Source organism: Vicugna pacos, chromosome 12 (assembly GCF_048564905.1).
Source record: "Vicugna pacos chromosome 12, VicPac4, whole genome shotgun sequence".
NCBI classification, from domain to species: Eukaryota; Metazoa; Chordata; class Mammalia; order Artiodactyla; family Camelidae; genus Vicugna; species Vicugna pacos.
In genome coordinates this window covers 33,524,329-33,542,540 of record NC_132998.1, presented here as the reverse complement: position 1 = coordinate 33,542,540, position 18,212 = coordinate 33,524,329, and the positions used below count along the sequence as shown (strand labels likewise).

The window sequence follows — 18,212 nt, the reverse complement described above, 5'->3', positions numbered from 1 at the left end:
TGAATAAATCAGTATTTTTTCAAAAGCAGAAGGCAGGGCTTAAGAGTCCGGCATGCTGTTTCAGGAGTCGGTAAACAGGCCTTCCAAGTTGATTTTGGAAAGGGCAGAAAATCCATGGCAATTTATGGCATTGAGTTTTCAGTGGTCCCAGAGAACTGGGTTTCAACGTGGCCACTTTTCTTATTTCCAAGAGCAATGTCACTTTACTGCCGCATAAAGAATGTTCTTGGGCTGTGGACCGGAGTTACTTAGATCACAGGGATTTCGTGCACAGCACTGTTTCCGGCATAATTCGATATTTGCTTCCATACATGCGGGTGGGAGATGGTGTCACCCTCCATGAAGGTCTGTTAGTGAGCGGTTAGCACTTGTGGTCCCTTAGCATGCTATAGGTTTTTTCCTTCCTTCTTTCTTTCTTTTTTGTTATTTAAGTGTAGAAGCCTTAATGCTGACAGTGCAAGCAGGTGCTAAGCCCCCTGCCCCCAAACCTGCTCCAATATGAAAAGTCTAAAAGCTGGCAGTGTGCATGTGAGAACACTTCCTAGGGAAAAAGTTGAAACAAGAGGCTTGAAATAATCCCCTGGTTTCAGTTTGTATCAGTGATTTGTCTGTCTTCTGTCTTTCCTCATGTGTTTCCAAGTCCAATGTCAAAGTAATGCGCTTTTCTCCAGGAATTCTCCCCAATGTCCTTTGTTTTGGGTGCATTCAGTGGTTGCGTGTTGCTGAGTGTCTTCTAGTCTTGTTTCCTGGTCCTTGTAGCTAAGAATGTCGTTGAAGGATAAAATTGTGTTAATTTGTGATGTCACAATTTAAGTGTGCTTCCTGTCACTTACGTGTAGTTTAAAATGTTCCTTAATGTAGCATGAAATGATTGGTTAGCTTTGAAATGGTTGTGAAGTCATGTGAAGAAAATAAGTTTTGCATCCGACCAAGATAAATTCACTCTAGTGCTTTATGGCTTTTTATTCCTATGTGATAGTAATAAAGTCTCATGTAGGGATGGAAGCCATGAAATACATTGTGAAAAATCATCAACTAAGAAGGGGCCATCAGTATAGAAAACGTTAGCCTGTGGAGCTGTGAACGTGATGGAGAAATAATTTAGCGTATAGCTTTGCTACGTGTGGTGTTTCTTTGCGTTTCTCTATCCTGAGATTTTGACAGCTAAGGAATCTAGGTTACAAGAGTTGATTCATCTTTGTAATCATTGATTTACATGCGCATTTAGGTTTGCACATTTCTGTTTACCATACATTTTCTCCGTTCTCTATTAAGGACCGTGCTCTAGGGGAACTATTTATAGCCTGCTGATCTGGGAGGGAGCATTTAGTCCTCCTATGCCTCCTTTCTCCAGCTGTGGTCTTTTTTCTGAAACAAAGAAGAAATAGTCAAATCAGACTTGCCCTCTTGGAAATGTGGTCCAGATTGCTCTACTCCCAAGCTCCAGAAAAGTTCTACAAGGTTGGGGGGCAGGATTGGTCAACACCTCCTCAGATCCATGAATCCACTAAGAGTTGATTTCCACTTTACAGGGGTAGTGTAGTCCAGAAACACCTGGTGTCAGAGGCAAGGGGGGCTTTGGAACAGAGTCAGGCTCTAATCCCTCTGCTACCCCAACTTCGTGACCTGGGGCAAGTCATTAAAACTCTGAGCCTCTTTATCTTTAAAATGGGGAGAAATAATACCTTAGGGGGACGTTGGAAGGATTAAATGAAAGCATGCCTACCTGTGCCTAACAAAGCATTTAGCATATTTAAAAAATCGACTGAAATACGACTTTTCCTCCCTTCCTCTCTCATTCCGTTTTCTCTCCCTCTCATGTCCTCCCCTCCCTTCAGATGTTGGTCTAAAAACAGCACCTTTGCGAGAGAGAAGACTAGAATGTCTAATAAAACGCAAGCAAGTAACTAAAAAACAATAAAAGAATGCCTAGTTGCCTCCTTTCCATATGTGGTTGAAATCCCTCAGTTGGATCAATAGTTTAATTTTTTTCCCTTGAATTGTTTTAATGATGATTGCCCTATTTTCACGTCTCCTGTTTTCTGTATATTTATTTTGGCTTGACTGTTTGTTTTAATATTGACTATTGACCTCTACTCATTTTACTGGTTTTCTGTATTTTTTTTCCACTGAGAATTCCAATAAAACTTATTTTCATCGTCTTTTGCCTCTCCATTTCCTCCACACGATGGGATTTTAGCCTGTGCTCTGAAAATGTCTGGACTGCTCCAGAAAGATAAATGATGTCTTTTCCTTAGAAACTGCCCACTGGTAGTGCCAAGAGAACTCTATCCTCCCTGCATTTGCATATCAATTTGCTCGGGGAAATTGGTCAATTTAGTTGTCACTTTGCTACTAGCTTAACTTTTAAACATATAGAAATTATAATTGACTTTATCACTAGTTTATAGGATAACTATGGATAAGGAAAAGGACTTTGCAGGGACACAAATGCTGAAACGTTAAAAAAAATCACAGAATAATGTAAGTGTACTGCTATAAAAATAGACTATAGTGAAAATCAGTGACACTATATTTGTGTCCACACTTTTTAAAATTATAACTGAATTTGTTTTTTTATACCCCTATTCTTACCCCTGTATATCCAGATCCTAGTAATATCCCTAATCCTTGGTAGATATTCAGATATTACTGGATAAATTAATGGGAATGGAAGGAAGGAAGAAAATGGGGGAGGGGATAAGTAAAAAGCTATATCCCCACAAGAAGCAGATTGTATGATTCGAGAACACATACCCAGTTAAAGGTCTACACTCACTACAGAGTGAGGAGAATCTAATTCTGTACTAGGGTAGATATTACATTCTTATATATCTTGGACATTCAAGATAAAATGACATATACAAAATTATTCTAGGGGCCCAGAGCAAGGAATATTCCCTAGAATCAGAGAAGGAGCCCTTTTGGGATTTAGAACATCAGCCAAATTTCCATAGGCAGGAGTCAGGGACTTAGAAATTAATTTATCAAGGAATTTATTAAAAGCTCAAATGTGTGGTTCTTGGAAATGTTTCCAATGTACAAAGCCTTGAACCCTGGAGCCCATATTTACTTCTAAGTATCTTCACAAGTATCATTAGAAACAGACAGTAGCTTTCAGGACACTCTTACTTAGATTAATTAGTTACTGCTGAAGCTCAGTGGGCTGCAATTAGCTCTTACACCCGTGTGGGACAGGACAAGTCTAGACTGCCAGCACGACCGTGATTTCAAAGATGGCCGTGTATTTGCCCAGGCTTTCCCTGTATTCTTGTGTGATTGTCCTTAAACTCCAATACTTGCTGTAACTATGAGGCAACTTGTGCAAAAGTGGTAGCCTCCAAGAAGGGCTTAGCATTCCCCAGCAGGTCTGGATGATGAATCTGTCAGTAGACACTGGCCTTTTCAGGGTAACTGATTGGCCATTAACTTGCAGTGTATTCCTAGGTAAAGTGCACATAAATATGCTGACCAGTGGAACAAAATACTGCAGTAAAAAGTCATTGCACTCAGCAAGTGAAGGAGTAAAGCTCTGTCTCACCAGTGGTCATGGCGTAAGCAAGAGAGACTCGCATCAGAAAAGAGTGAGAGTGTGAATGTGGGGCAGAACAATCCTCACATTGTTTCCTTCCCTAATCTTCATCAGAAGTTGCACTTCATCAGAGGTTTCACCCACGACATTATCTTAATCAATGGAAGGTAATAGCCACGGGATCTGGGTATGGCCAGCTTAAGAAAAGTTCCACATTGTCCTGCACATTCAAAATCCCAAAATGGTGCTGTGGAATTATGAGGTCTCCTATTTGGTGAAATAAAGAGTTCAGAATTCGTCTCTCATTCTTTGGATGGTCCCAGGAACTCTGAAACCATGGTTCAATTAGCAAAAGCGTCATCTTTTTAGTCACAATTTGGACCTCACCAAGTAGCATGTGCTCTGAGTTGTCTTTGTCCCAGTGGGAATGGGCTTATGCTGCCCCACACTCTCACCTGCCCACCTTTATAACCAAAGTCACTCACACCTGCATGGAAGCCATGACTGAAGGGGAGGTTCAACAGCAGCTCTGGATCAGAGTGGGGTCTACACAGGAGAACAGAGTGAGCCCACAATCTCAGTGAGCACCAAATAACACAACCTTCTTGGTCATGAGTTTTAGGTTTTCCATCTCTAAACCAGTTCTTAGTGTCCAATCTCCCAAGGGTAGCTACTCCAGAGGGAGCTGCCCCAGACCCTGTACTTACAGATGAGGCTATCCTTAGATTCAAAACACTGATGGTCAAAGGGTGGCATGGGATGAGGTTTGAAGAAATCTCTCCTGATGCTACTGGAGGGCTCTTCTCTTCATGACCTTCCATCAAAGAGGCCTCCAGACATGTGACGATCCACTCTTGCCAGGCCTCTTAACTTTTCTTTCCACCGTTAGTCCTGATCAAGATTAACAGAACATAAATTGGTTGGTTTGAAGTAATAATAGCAGCCCTCGTGGTTCATTCTTTCATTCTGTTCGCTCTTTTCTCTTTCATGTGTTTATTTGGGCATTACGAAATAAAACTTTATAGGCAAGAGATATAAAAATATTCTGGGAGTTTGTTTATTGGTCTTCCAAAATCAGGCTATGCAAAGGGGACTCAATAAATGGCTTAACTGCTTACTAACTTCAGTTCAGAATCCCTACCATGACCCACAGGCCTCACAAGGCCTGCGTTTGTCCCCCTCTTGACCTCATCTCCTGCCTAGCTCAATGAGTCCAGCCTCACTGATTTTGTGATATTCCCTAAATATACCAAGTGCACGTCTACTGCAGAGCCTTTGAAATTGCTGTTTCCTCTACCTAGAGCACTCTTTCTGGAAATCTACACATCCCACCCTCTCGTTGCCTCAAGTCTGCTCAGAAGTCCCCTTGGCAGTGAGACCTGCCAAGCGGCTATAAAATAAGTTCCCTCCTTCTCCTCACTCCCAGCATCTTACTCTGATCTATTTTTCTCTGTAGATAACATTTTTCAAAATCTGATATACTATATATTTACCTGATTTTTAAAAATTAATTGATTGATTGCCTTTCTTCACTAGAACATAAGGATCCAGGAGGCCAGGGGATGGACCTGTCTCTTTTGTTTACTGCTTTACCCCCAGAGTCTAGAATCATGTTTGCACATGGTAGACACTCAAATATTTGTTGAATGAAGTAATATTCATTGGGCACTTCCTCACATCTAGGGGGTCAAGATACTGACATTATATATCATATCAGCAAAAAATCGCTTGTACTTCTCATCATTTGAATTAACTATGCTTTAAGCATTATCCTCTCCTAAGACAAAACAAAACAAAACAAAACACGCTTACTTTTCCAGTCTCCTCCCTTGTAAGTCATATCATGATGAGCATCTTTGCCCTTTAAGCTCTATACAAATTCCTCCCTAGGACAAATTCTTTGTTGTGGAATTACTGACTCAGAAGTTCATGGGCATTTTTATGGCTCTTCATTTATATTACCAAATTGCTTACCAGGCATGTTATACCAACTGACACTCCAAACAGAAGGAAAATGTCAGAAAATTTTGGTTTGACTTTTTTATTTTTAGCAGTATCACACAGATTTCTGCTGAGTTCACCAGATTCCCTTGCTCTCTCAGTTCTTTTGATGGATTCCCCCGAGAATACACAAATGTGCTATTTTTATTTACACTTTGAACTTTGATTCTAGATCTAGCATGAAATAAATTATTCTAGAAATGGAAGGAAGTCAGAAACTATATTTTCCAATTCCTCTATTATACATAGGAGGCAATGAAGTTCCAAGATCATACTATGGGTTGCAAGCAAGTCTGGAAGTGAGGGCTCTCAAATCAGCACCTGAAAATATGTGAAAACCGTGAGTCAGCTCACAGGAATCAGAGCACACTGTGCTAACTCTGAACTATCAGTGTCCACCTGTTCCTCATTAATGTCAAAATGTCCACAAGAGTCTGTCTTGATGTTGAGATTAGATACATTTATGGGGAGTAGGATGTAACTTTTGACTTGAACTTCCTGTTCCACTTGCTGTGTTAACTTGCTCTGGAAGCCTCTGTTTATCTCAGTCTCTCTTGCACAATCTGGCCCCTTCACATTTACCTTCTTTCTGAATTTCAAAAAATTACAAGACAACTGAGAAACTGGTAGCATTTGTTGCATTTCTTTGAATATAAGCAAAACCATTAGAGAACTGGTCTTTTTACCAAAGAAGAAGATTTTGTGCTTTTCTGGAGCTAATACAAAATTGTCACTTGGACACTGTGGGAATGACTATTCAAACCAGCCCATACATTTATAAAAAGCTATACATATTTGAAGACATGTATCTTAACATATAAACACACATAACCTCCCATTTCTCTCCAGGGTAATGTACACTAATAAAAAACTTAGAATTATATCTTGTCTTTCCTTTGAAAGGCTAAAATCTGGTCCTGTACTTTTTTCACTCACATGTATGCCTTCATAAGATCTCTTTTCAGATAAGGTGTTCTTACCTTATTCATGGATTGAATTGTTCCAAGAATGCCGTAACCGAAGATCAAAAAGTGCTTAACATCCATGGTAAATAATTATCAGAGCTCTGTTTATTTTCAGAAAGATCTTGAAGGCTGAATCAATTGATGGCTTAAATAGGACAGCGTGTCCCGAAAAAAAGCATTAATGTACGAATATGTATCTTAACCTGGTTGCCTTCGCTAAATGCAGGAAGTCTGAAATTTCAAACTATTTATGGAGAATACACAATTATTTACTGATAAGCATGAATATCTCTAAAGAAAATGTAAGTGTCCAGTAAAATAAACAAGTAACTCAAATTGACAAGAAGTCTCCAAAATGAACTTAGTAGTCACTCACCTGAGCTGTAGGGGCTTTAGATATGTACATGCAGGCATATCTGTTTGTTTCAGGAGCAAAAATTTAAATTCAAGGACAGAAAGTTGTGAGGCTCACCTGAAACAAACCAAGCTTTGCACAAACAACAAACATGATTTAGGAAATTTTTATCTTTACTTTAAATATGTATTTTTCAGTTATGGCCCCTTCTTATTTATGTTAGGTAGTTTAGATACAAATGAGCACTGGGCAGGGGGAGAGGAAGGGGAAAAAGTAATGTTAACCGGGGAAAGGGAAATAAGAATGATCTTTGTTCTTAGTCACCTGAAAAAAAATCTTTTTGATGAGAGACAAAGTGTGATATAAGCAAGATTTTTATTAGTGAAGTGAAAAAAAAAATAGTAAAAGATAGTCCACTCCCAAGAATTGGGAGTGGGCTGCTCTGGGAGAGGAAATATGGCACTGTTCTTTTGTTTCTCCTGTTTTTATATCCTGGTTTCATGATTGATTGATTGACAACTCAGGTTCCCTCACTCTGGTTAACTGACAGTTCAGTTTCCTTGTGTTCTGGGTTGTTCCTTTCCCCTTCCTCCCCCCAGCCCAGTGCTCATTTCTATCTAAAATATCTAACGTCCCTCCCTCTAGTCACATGACCCCAAGTCTTTGAGATGTCAAGGGTGACGACCGCTCTAGCTACTTCCTGCTGATCTAGGGCAACGATGGAACCCGTTGGGGTCCTAGACTAGATGGCTGTCACTGGGCAGATGGCGAGCCAAGGGTCGGTGTCCACTGAGGGGCTTGCATAAAAGCTGTCTTGGCCAATTGGTTACTTACCTTGTATAGCCACTTGAAGTTTAACTCTAGACGAGAAGAAACACATTTTGTAAGAAGGTTGAAAAGACAGAGGTCAAGTATATAGACCTAATCCTTGCTAAGGGATGAAAGGAGCAGACGAGGGTCTTAAAAAAAATTTATTTCTGTGCTTTCTATTGGTTTAGGTTTTAAAAGGCAGATGTTGGAGTGTTAGTCCAGTGAACTAAAGGAAGAATAAAAAGAAGGACCCTAATGTCAGAGACATTTTGAATTAGTATTAAAATAATCTGATTGGGGCCCTAAAAGAAAAAAGATTAGAGCCAGTAGATGTTTAAGAAAGAGGTTTATCTAACAGGGATCCATAGTCCTCTAGGGTGATGGAACAATCTCACTGGAGTGTTGCTTGAGAAGCAGTTGCAGATCACTAAGTTCACAAGAATATGTGGCTCCCGTCTGTGAACCAGATCTCATCAGGGTTTTCCAGGGTTTGTCGGTGAGGTCTGTTCTAGCTCCTAGAGAAATGGATAGGGTCTCACGACACAGGTGAGAGGGAAGAGACTCGTCTGGTGATGGTAATAGTGTAGCAGGATTGAGTGTCCCACAGACAGAGACAGCACATCTGGGTTTGCCAATAATAATGCCTGATATTTAAGAAACCAAGTATCTGAGACCCAGAAATGTCCCTTGCCTTTTAAAAGATCAGAAACTTGGTGGTTAGCCTATGCTTGTATAGGAGCCCCCAGAGTTAGCTTAGAAGCTTCCTCCAGGAGAGTGGAGAGGGCTCCCAACACTCTTAGGCAGGAAGGCCAGCCTGGAGCAGTGGGATCTACCATGTGGAGAGGTATCCCATAGGCTGTTGGGTAGGACCCAGCCGTTGGGTGAGGACCCCCAAGGCTCTTTCTCCTTTCATAAAATATAACTGGAAGGGCCTTGTGGGATCTGGAAGCCCCAAGGTCAGGGATCTTACTAGGAGATTTTTTTTAATTCTTCCATTGCTTCCTGTTGGGAAGGACCCCACTAGAGGGGTACTGAGTCATCCTTACCCTTTAAACTGTCATACAGAGGTTGAGCTATGGACCCATAGTTAGGGATCCAAAGCCCACAGTAACCGGTTAGTCCGAGAAATGCCCTGAGCTGTTTTCAAATAGTGCGATTAGGGAGTTATAAGATTCCCTGAATTTGTTCAGGGGAAAGGCTATGGTTTCCAGGAGTCAGAACAACTCCTAGATAAGTTACCTCTTCTTTGACCATTTTGGCCTTAGACCTGGAATCCTTTTATTTTTGCTCAGCCAAGAAGTTAAGAGTTTGGATTGTTATGCTGAGTGGCCTGTTTTCAGGTAGCGAAACAAATAAGCAGATTATTAACATACTTTAGCCCCTTTTAAAGCTGTAAGTCCTATAAATCTTGGGCCAAAGCTTGCCCAAAGAGGACTGTCTAAACCCCTGTGGTATCACTGTCCAGGTTAGCTGGCGCTGACACCCACTGGGTGAGTCCCACTGAAAGGCTAATAAGTACTGGGACTGGGGACTAAGGGGTACACAGGAGAAAGCATGCTTAGGTCTAAGGTGGGGCACCACTGGGCTCTGGGAGGTATGTCTGCAGTAACAGATCAGGGTTTGGAACCACGGGATGAAGAGGCACTACAGCCTTGTTTATGATTTTTAAATTTCGGACTAGTCTGTAGGCCCCATCCTTCTTAATGACAAGAAGGATAGGTGTGTTGTAGGGTCTAGAGGACAAGGGTATGGAGAAGGAAGTTAGGACAGAGTAAGTGGCCCCAGTATCCAAAAGGAAAGTTATTGTCCCACCTGCTGCATCCATTTGTCTCCGCGGCTGCAGCCCAGGGATGGAGATCTCTTGCATTGGGGCTGACTGCAGGGAGCTTCTTTAGTCCCAGACAACCATCTGCAGGTCGCAGGCCGGTTCTCCCCGACGGGCCATTTGGCTCGAGGGACAGAGGGCCACCCAGTGACCTTGCTTGTTACACCAAAAGCAGGCAGATCTTGGAGGTTTGTCCTTACAGGGGCATTTGTTGGCCCAAGACCAGGTCAGCGGCAGATGTTTTGTTGATCGTCAGGCTTGTCTCGTGCTGCTGGGGGCCGAGGACTTAGGGACGGTGGCTGCTCATCTGGGCAGGCCTGGCCTCTTTCCTTCTTTCCTTCTCCTGAGCCTTGGCCTCTTGTACCTGATCTCAATTTAAAAAAAAAAAAAAAAAAAAAAAAAAAAAACCTGTGGCAGCAACGGTTAACATTTATCAAGAGTTACTCTGGGTTCCTGAATTGCCTTTTGGAGTTTTTGTCTAATACTGGGGGCAGATTGGGTGAGAAATTTATCCGTTCAATGAGAGGTATATGGTAGGGAGAGCAGGGGAGGATGTACGTTTAAGGGAGACCCCCTCTCAAGGAGGTGTTGGGGACAGCAGGTTGCTGATAGTAACCATGGCCAACCATTGCATTTCTTTAGGAGATCACTGCTGTCCCTCAGCAAATAAAAGATCTGGATATATGGTATTTTAGACATTTGCCTTGTGCATTGTAGAAGAGATTAAGCTGGAGCAAGGTGCTTGAATTTATGCTCCTATTTATGGGCCATGCTTTTGGCTAAGATGTAACCCAGGGGAGTCACAGCAGGGATCAACTGTTGGCTTTCCACCTAAAGGGCAGGATACTGGGGGAAGGGGGGGCTTCAGAGCTCAGCATCCTGAGGTGAAGCCCACAGGCTATAGTCTGATGTCTCAGTCTTCTGCCTGTAGCCAAGAGTACCCTGAAGCCATGGACCGAAGAAAGCCTGGCGTCCCAGGGTCACTGGTCCCCACAGGAGGAGGACCCAGCATCCCGGCCTCCTCTCTGGGTGGGGAAAGCGGCCACAGTCTTACCATGAGCTGAGAGTCTCCGCAGTCCGAGGAAATAGTCAGTTTTAACCATGCGGGTGGTCAGTGATCCAGGAGCAGAAGAGCTGCTCAACTGGGACAGCCAGAGAAACGGGACAAAAATTGAGGAGGGAGTTAGGGGTAGAGGGTCCCTATGGAAGCTCTTGCATGGGGAAGGCAGCAGAAGAGAACTTGAGCTAGAACTCCAGCAGCTCAGTTTTCTAAGGCAGAGATGTTTTCTTGCCTGAGCAAGTGTCCCCGGAGGGACATGAAGCCAGAAAGGAGTCAGAGACATTGCAGCCCGTGGTTACTGTCCACGGTGGTTTTCTAGAAAAGGCCACCAGGGACAGTGTTACTCAAGCCATGTACGAAAGCCGTGGCCAAATACTTGCTGGCCAGTGAATAAGAGTAATAATACGGTTATGAGAGTTCCCAGGGCACCACAGGTTGAAACAGTGGCACCAGGGGCGAGGCCCAGCCGCACTGGGAAACTGGGAGTTCTCTTTTAGGTCGGAGAGTGAGTAAGTTATAGCCCAGAGGGGGGCACCCCTGTCGGAGCCATAGGACTTTGCAGTGACCAGTGGGACAAAGAGAGTCAGAGACTGACGGAGGGTGTTTTTCAGAGAACTCCATAGCAGAGGTCAGAAAGCAGAAGCAAGGACCCCCAGCCAAGGATAGAGACCAGTATGTAAAGTTGTGAGTGATAAAGTAATCGGTACACAGGCCTGGTCCCGCGTCTTGAGTCAGCTGTCTACCTCACATGCCATCTTCTCCTCTCCTCGTTTCGTAGCTTCTCCTTTGAGCATTGTTTTCAGGCGGTCAGCGGTCTTCTCTATAGGCCAGTCCGGCGTAAGGGCCGGAAGTGACGCGTTTACCGCGGTTCTGGAGTAAGCCCGGTTAGCTGCCCCTGGAGCCCCGCGGCGGGCGGGGGGGGGGGGGGGGCGGCGCGCGGCCCCAGACGGGCCGCTCGCTGCTTGGCCGGCCCAGCACCGCTGGGAGCCCCGCGCCCTGTCCTCGCTCCAGCCTCCACAGCCCGGCCCCAGGAGCCTGTGCTCCGCTGGCCTCGGGGAGCGAGAGGGAGATGGAGGAGGAAAGATTAGGTTGAAGCACGCAATCTGAGTCACAGCACCAAAATCAGTGTTACCGGGAAAAGGGAAATAAGAATTACCTCGGTTCTTAGTCACCTGAAAAAAAAAAGAATTTTTGATGAGAGACAGAAAGCGTGATATAAGCAAGATTTTTATTAGTGAAGTTTAAAAAAATAGTGAAAGATAGTACCCTCCTGAGAAGCGGAAGCGGGCTGCTCCAGGAGAGGAAAAATGGCGCTGTTCCTTTGTTTCTCCTGTTTTTATACCCTGGTTTCATAATTGATTGATTAGATGATTGATTGATGGACAACTCAGGTTCCATCACTCTGGTTGATTGACAGCTCAGGTTCCTTGTGTTCTGCATTGTTCCCTTCCCCTTCCTCTCCCCCTGCCCAGTACTCATTTCTATCTAAACTACCTAACATTTAGATTGTAGAAAATAATTTCCGTAAATATTTTCCCCAGTTTTATCAAATCCAAATCTTTAAAGCCAATTGCATTCCCAGCATCTGTCAGCTGCTATACCCTCTCAAGTCTAGAAAATAACCTTATCTTCAGATATTCAAAGCCTCATATCCTCTCACTCCATTTCCACACCATCTTCCCCTCCAAGGCGCACAGGAACTAAAAAAACAATCATCCACCAACAGTCTGTTTCAGGCCGTGTCGTTTACATACATCTCACCAGTAAGTCATTGTCCTCATTTTTTTTTTCTTCAGATTTAGAAATTGAGGGTCTGAGAGATTGTGATCACTGGGTGGTTTTCACATATTCTCATACATCCCTGATATCCGTCCTCAGATCCAGGGCATACTCCTACAAGGTGTGCCAGCGGCCCCAGCTCCAAACCCACCCTCTGTGTTTTGTACGTGGTGATACTGCAGGACCCCTTATTCCTTCTACGTCTCAGAGGCTGGAGACAGGAGTGTGTGCCCATCCCCACCCTCCACACACATATCCCTTACCTTGTTTCCTCTAATGGTTGAACCTGCCCAGGAGAGGGAGGGTTAGTGACCGCTCCTCCCCACCCTCACGCCCCCAACTCCCACCAGCTGCTGCTTTTTTTTCTGTTGTTGCTAACGTTTTCCCATAATTCTTGCTTAAAGTCAGAATGATGCTAGAAAAGGCAGGGCTGGCCCTATCGGGGCAAAATGTCCTCTGAGTATCCAAACAGTAAGCTTTCTGCCTCCCACATGGGAAGCACACTGCCAAGGGTCACTGGGTCCCTTGGGAGACTTTTCCAGACCTCCTCCACTTCCTTGTATAGACAGCACAGTGGAGGAAGGTTTCTACTCTAATTCTATTAAGGCAGGCGACATCAAGAATAAAGGAGAGTGATGGAATAGATATTTCAAAGTGACTCAGTCAACCTTTTGCAATCCACAGAAGCAGCTTTCTGTACTCACAGAGGACACTGTCCAATGACAGCTAGTGAACGTGACAGTAGAATTACAATCTGAGGACCCAACTCTGCCCCTGGCCGGTTGTGTGAGCATGTGAAGGTCACTTCCTCTCTTGACTCTAGTTCCTCATCTGTACTCTGGGATAATTTCCATCCTTACTTCAGGTTGTTTTGAGGCTCAGCTCAAGCGATACAACAGAAATGCTGTGGACTGGAGGTACAGCATCTAGAGGGTTATTAGGTTGGAAATTTGACACAAAACGGCAAAATGTAATTCACTTGAAATTTAACTTGGCAATTTTAAGTTCACTCACTGGTTCATGTGCCAAGCCCTGTACCAGGGGCTGGGATGGTGCCAAGAACAAGGCAGACTCAATCCTCCGTGGGGACTAAAGGCGTGGGTGGCAGACACAGAAAAAGCAGTCAAACTAGAGATGACGGTTACGAAAAGGGGCACGCAGAGTTCAGTGGATGTGTGATGGGCTCCCTTTGGGGGATCAGAAAAGCGTCCTAGAGAAGTGACACTTAACCCTAGTCTCAGAGCAGGTGACCACAACTTCCTGAATACCATGAAACTAGACCACACAGAGTGGATACTGTCCCATTGTCTGATTTCCACACCTAAATACAGCTCAGTCATTCCTTCTATTGTCACACAGATGTAAAAATAGAATTAAAAGGGATTTTTAGTCTAAGGATGATAACTTTTGACACAAAGCATTTACCACTCTGATCCTCCTTGGCAGCTGAACAAGGCTCAGACTCTCTGGGGCCATGACTGGGACACATGCCTCCGTTTCTCCTGGGGCGGGGGTGGAACATGGGAGATGCAGGGGTGGAACATGGGAGATACGGCCGTCATCTCTCCATATCATTGAGGGGCTAGAAATACATTTTTCCGATCGCTGCAAAAGCAAACCAGGGGCTTCCCTCTAAGCTACTTTTAGAGTCAACCCCTCTATCTACTTTCCTAAATAAATCTCTCCTCTCCTTCATGTACAAAACTTTTTCAGAGCATTGTCATTATGTGTGACCTCAGACAAGTTACTCATCCTCTCGGGAGAAACAGTAAAACCACAGGGTGTTTCCTAAAGGTTTGTTCTGAGAGTTAAATGAGTTATGACTTAAAATAGTGCCTGGAACATAGGAAATGTTGTACCAGTGGAAGCCAATAGTATTATGATGATAATCACCATCTTTTCCTTCCCTCCTGCTTACTCTCCGTTCACTACAATTTGCTTATAACCTATGACTCATATCTGTAAACAGCCCATGTTAAGGTCACCAATAGCTGCATGTAGATGAATTGAAGGAACTATTTCAGTTCTCATTCTACTGACTTCTCCATAACAGTCGACCCTGTTGATCAGAGCCTTTTAAAAGTGTATCTTCTCTTCTCTTGACATCTCTCACACAACAGTTTCCTAGGTTCCCTTTTCTTTCTCTGGCTACGGCTCCATTTCTTGTGTTGGCTTTTTCATCCTGGCCGTATATTTAGTCTGAAGCTACTCAGGATCTGGGACTCGATCTTTTCCTCATTTCTCGCAGGGGTAAGCCTTTTAGAGGCTTCAGCAACTTCTTCCCTGTCAATTTTCTGAGTTTCAAATCCATAGACACAAGTACCTTCTAGACATCTCCAGTAGGATATTTCACAGGTACATCATCTGCAACATCAAAATAAATTCAAAGTCAAATTTCTTCAAAACAGATTAGTTATCTTCTGCCTTAAACCTGGGCCTCCTTCCCAGCTTCCTGTCTCTGTGAATTCTACCCATTGTGTAAAGTAGAAACCAAGGAGTAATCCTTGGTATAGTTCTCACCTCCCTTCTGATTTCAAGCTGTAACTTGTATGTGTCTATTCAATCCACCCATTTTCCCCTGACCCCACTGCCCCCAAATATAACTCAGGCTCCATGACAGAAAGGACTATTTCTAGTCTTGCCCGTACTTTTCTCGAGCACTTACCAGGCAGCCTATTGTACAGAAGGAACTCAACATCTGTTGAATAATCAAATGAGTGATCTCCCCATCCTGGGTTATCTGAATATTTAATGTTTCTTTTCAAAATCCTCAAATCCAACCCCCAAGCTTGATCTTACTACATTCTAAGAAAGACTTGGGGATTATAATTAAGTTTTTGGCTAAAACATAGCAAGGGTTTCTTTTCAATAGCTGTGGTTTCCCTATAAAAGTGAGACTCATTAAAGCACATGTTGAAAGAATGCATGTAAACAGACTCAAATCAAGACCACAAGATTCAAATAGGAGAGAGGCTGCAATTAATCTGAAACCTAAATTGTATTTTCACGTCAACAAAGTTATAGAAAACCAAGTCATTAAGTAATTGCTATTGTGACACAGATGCATGCCATAGTTGAAGTACTTTGCACAGCTGTAATCTCAAACTACCTTGAGGTTTGCCACATTCTTTAATTTTCTGATTGATTAAATGGATTATTTGACATTTTGGCAGATCACAGAAATTGCTGAATAACAAAGACTTCTTTCATTCCTCATTATTCGCTCTTTCTGAGCTTAATGCAAATTCCTTAGAAACAAAGGTGTGATATTTCCTTTTCTGTAATTTTATTTCAGTGTTGTGTTTTTACTGATAATAGTAGCAGTTCCCACACAAAAATTTCACATTATTAACTTATCATTTTCTCTAATTAAAATGTAATGCATAGTAAGATATGAACTTCGTATCACATTCAGATTTTTCTCTTCTTGTCTACAGAGAATTCCATGCTTTTATATTCTTGTCAGTGGAACAGAGGATTTAAAAAAAAAGCCCTCATTGGTAATGGGAAATTTCTTCAGTTTTGGCTGCCAACTCATCCTTTGGGAGACTAGGTATTTCCAGGTGGCTGGTTAAATGACGGTGTGGACAGTATTTACACTGACTAGGCTGGCCAGAGTGGGGCTTTTTGTTCCCAAACTCATTTTCTCTAGTCCATTCAGTTAGTACTGATTATATAAATATTGCGTAGTTGTCACTCATCCACTGGGACACCCACAGACCTATTTACAACCTTCATCCAACTTCTAACATGGATAAAGCTCCTCTCTAATCAGGTTCTCACGCCTGCTTGAGGAGACAGAGTATTTGTTACGGGGCTGATTGCCTAGGATGGCGACCCCAGCAAATACTCATTGAGTTTCTACTAAGTGATGGAGCCTCACGAGGTATTAGAAACATACTGACAAGACACTGACTTCCCTTTAGAACAAGTACTCAGACTCAAGTGGGGAAAATAATTACAATGTAGTCTAGTAAATGCTATATTAGTTGATTTAACCATCCTGTACCCAACTTGGCAGGCAGGGAAGGCTTGTCAAGGAACTAAAACCTCTGCTGAGATTTGAAGGGTAAGTGGTAGGAAACCCAGTGAAGATGCAGCATTCAGAATGAAACAGCAGCATATGATAAGCTTGGAAACGTTGTCCACCACGACAGGATTCAAGATACACAATCAATTCCAGTTCAGTATGTCCCAAGCTCAGGCTAGAAGAGGGGCAGCTTAGAGACCTGAGGAGTGTGTCAAGTAAGGAGCTCTATTTTCTTTGTATGCAGTAGAGAGCCACTGAAGAGACAGAGACAGGGAACACTAGGATCAGCGTTGCATCTCAGGAAGATCTCTCTGATTGCAGGACTGGAAGGGAAAGATAAGACAGAGAACAGGAGACCCGTTTGGAGGTGAATGCAGTCATCCTTTCCTGGGGTAGCAGTGGTGGTGGGGGTGACAGGGGACAGATTGGAAAGCTATTCCGTAGGTATTGTAGGCAAGAATTTGCAACCACTGGATGCAGACAGGGAAGGAGTGGAGTGGAGGCCAGGCTTAGGCTACCTCGGGCTCCTGCGTGGATGGCATCACAGTCTGTGAGTTAACACAGGCTTCCTAAATTGGCAATGTTAATTATACATAGCTGGATACACTCCTGGATCCTGGAAACTTTAAGCAAAAGAGATCAAAGCATTCCTTAGCTGGACACTTTCCTCTCTGTGCAGGAGATGTGAGAGACTGTGGCCCTTTTCCTCCAAAGGAGTCTTCCTCAGGTGGTCCTCTGTGTTCTCACTCCCACCCTGAGTTCCCCTCCTCTATAACATGTGTCAGACGTGATGCAGTTTTCCTTTTACTTAACCATTCCTTCCCCAGAACACCTTTCGAGCAGGGACTGTGTCTTATGACTCATGACTCAGATATTCATGAACTCAACCAGGTTTTTGACACCCACTGTGTCTCCTGGGCATCAGGCACTAATTATGCTCAAGACCCTGCAGAGTGCCTGGCACACAGGGCACCCTCAGTGAACGTCTGATAAATTAAATTCAGGCCAGCATATGACTTAGTTGGCTACTAGTCAAAGACTTTCACTCTCATATGAGGAAATCTCCAGGTATTAAGTTCTTTGCAAACAGCCTTTCTTCTCATGTGGTCCGAGGACCAATAGCATTGGCATCACCTGGGAGCTTGTTAGAAATACAGACTCTGAGGCCCCACCTTGACCTACTGATTCCGAATCTATGTTGTAATAAGGGTCCTGGGAGATCAGTGTTCCTGGTGTGTACTGGCCCATGGATGCAGTAGTGTCCAAATGGTGGCTCGGCAGTGTTCCGTGATTATTCCCTAGTGTGCTCCAGTCCAAGCCAGACCTGCTGCTCCACTCACTGCCTTCACTCAGCTCTAGTCACACAGGGACAGGTTTTTCTCCTGACTTGTTTTATCAGTTTTATCAGTCTCTTACTCTTCTGATCAGGCAGCATTGTGGTAGTACCCATCAGAGAGCAATAACGTCTGCTGTTTGTTCAGGATAAAAGTGCTAAACTGTTGGTGCTTTGCAATCATTCGATCTATGTTCAGCTCCTGACTCTGTCACTCACTTGTGGGGTGTCACAGTGGCTTTATTTTGTTTTTCTGAGCAGCCATTTTCTCATCAGGCAAATGTGGATAATAACACTGCCTACATCATAGGATTATGGTGAGGAATAAAATGAAGTATTAAGTGCCCAACTCAGTAACTGACACACAGAACCCATTAAATTGTATCTATAATGATTTCATTTTGGGAAATCCTTTTCAGCTTTTCAGCATTTATTTACTAACACTTATTGAAGATCTATGATGTACAAAAGCCTATAGCAGGGTGGACGCAGATGTGTGTACCTTACATCTAGTGAAGGAGA

The 18,212-nt window shown here is 43.4% G+C and overlaps 2 long non-coding RNA genes across 9 annotated transcripts in view; one reads left to right on the top strand and one right to left on the bottom strand.

The window, feature by feature from the left end:
- The window catches only part of LOC107034552 (uncharacterized), a 91,110-nt gene extending 89,025 nt beyond the window's left edge, over nucleotides 1-2,085 (top strand). For all 7 annotated transcript variants that reach the window (XR_012078495.1, XR_012078498.1, XR_012078496.1 and 4 more), the window contains one exon: nucleotides 1,839-2,085. This is a non-coding gene — a long non-coding RNA (uncharacterized lncRNA). The remainder of the gene's footprint in view (nucleotides 1-1,838) is intronic.
- Nucleotides 939-11,360, bottom strand: LOC116282667 (uncharacterized). 2 transcript variants are annotated; one of them, XR_012078501.1, is made up of 5 exons: nucleotides 11,292-11,360; nucleotides 9,476-9,852; nucleotides 6,514-8,178; nucleotides 4,240-4,423; nucleotides 939-1,368 (listed from the first exon to the last, which is right to left on the bottom strand). It is a non-coding gene; the product is annotated as an uncharacterized lncRNA (long non-coding RNA). The 2 variants fall into 2 exon arrangements; XR_012078500.1 differs by lacking the exon at nucleotides 11,292-11,360 and adding an exon at nucleotides 10,543-10,830.
- Between the last annotated feature and the right edge of the window lie 6,852 nt (nucleotides 11,361-18,212).